Consider the following 1,891-nt stretch of genomic DNA (forward strand, 5'->3'; position numbering starts at 1 on the left):
TCTATTTAAAACTGAGATATCTCTATTTTTAAAAGAGATATCTCTATTTAAAACTAAGATATCTCTATTTAAAACTGAGATATCTCTATGTATAACTAAGATATCTCTATTTAAAACTAAGATATCTCTATTTTCATTGTTAATAGAGATATCTTAATTTTTAATAGAGATATCTTAATTTTAAATATAGATGTCTTAGTTTTTAATGAAGATATCTTAGTTTTTAATATAGATATCTCTATCAATAAAGATATCTTTATTAATAGAGATATCTCTATTTAAAACTAAGATATCTCTGTTTAAAACTAAGATATCTCTATTTAAAACTAAGATATCTCTATTAACAGAGATATCTCTGTTAATAGAGATATCTTAGTTTTGTTTCCTGTTGCAATGTCTGATGGGATAGCGTATACCTTAGAATGTGGTAGGAATCTGTTTTGGCAGCATTGGATTGATTCCAGATGTGATTAGGTTTATATATGCGCAGAGCTGTGTGTGTCCAAGGACTCTGGCTATGCAGTTAGGGCCTTAAAACATGCTTCCACCATCCACTGTCATACTATATTAATGCTATATTTAACGAAATTATTTCGTAACATATGTAATAACGATCAATAAAAGCTAAATATAACATTCACATGCAAATAATGATTTAGCCTTTGCATCTTCATATTCATTTGCTATGTCAGATCATTTGTTTTGATTTTATAGATCTATACTTTTTGGATCTGTTAAATTTGTTTAATCCTACATTTCATAATATTAATCATTTTATTAATTTATATATTTCCCCTCCAATTAGTTACATTTATATCCAAACATTGAGGTCAGTCAGAGGTTCTCGCGCTGGAAGTCGCTTGTGTCATTGGGAAATAAAAGGTACTTTATCTACGTTTGCCCTTTTCTACCTAGGAATATTAATGGGTAACTGGTAGGATGTTGTGGCATTAAATAATTATACTACTTTCGTGTGCTAAAGAAATAGCGAACGACTAGGTACACTTCCTAGGGAACAGAGAAAGTTTGTGTTGGTTTGCCAATGTACGTCATCCAGGGTCCAGGGGACGACTTTATCATTCACTTTTAAATTATTATATATCACTTTTAATATTATTATTATTATTATTATTCTTATTCTTATTATTATTATTATTACTATTTCCCGCCATTATTATTAAAAAAATTTCAGTTATTATTATTATTATTAGTATTATTATTATTATTATTATTATTATTATTATTATTATTATTATTATTATTATTATTTTCCGTCATTATTATTAAAACATTTTTAGTTATTATTATTCTATTATGTATTATTATTATTATTATTATTATTATTATTTTATTTATTTATTCTTTTATATTTTTCATGCCACACGCAGGCCGATTAATTACAGCTACGCTATCAAGCCCTTGCTTTCCCAAGATCCGACCATGAAAACAATTTATTGAATAATTGTTTTATGATGCTTTTTTTATATTGGCAAAGTTTCATTGGAGCAGTATTATATAAGATGAAATATATATATACTGTATATATATATATACACATATATATGTCATATATATACATATATATATATATTACATACATATGTATGTATGTATGTATATACAGCTGGTCAAATAATCCAGCTGTATGGGCAGTAACCCGAAATTTTCGGAACTGTGCCGCGGACATATATAAACAAGACTCGTATTTCGAAATGTCTGTGTTACGAAATATCCACGACACAGTCTCCAAAATCCAATGTCGACAGCCAATACACCTACCTCAGATGGTAGCGAATGAAAAATGATGGATACTCCTTAAAAAGCGCTAGGATGCGAAAATGACTGAATGACTTCAACTGCAGACAGTTGTGCGTACTGTACTCTCCAAACC

General features: G+C 28.2%; 1 protein-coding gene across 1 annotated transcript in view; it reads right to left on the minus strand.

The window, feature by feature from the left end:
• The window catches only part of LOC117112894 (delta-like protein D), a 38,648-nt gene that overhangs the window by 10,677 nt on the left and 26,080 nt on the right, over window positions 1-1,891 (minus strand). The window lies entirely within an intron of this gene.

This window comes from Anneissia japonica, unplaced genomic scaffold (assembly GCF_011630105.1).
Source record: "Anneissia japonica isolate Jap-2015-1 unplaced genomic scaffold, ASM1163010v1 scaffold287713_len945575_cov184, whole genome shotgun sequence".
NCBI lineage: Eukaryota > Metazoa > Echinodermata > Crinoidea > Comatulida > Comatulidae > Anneissia > Anneissia japonica.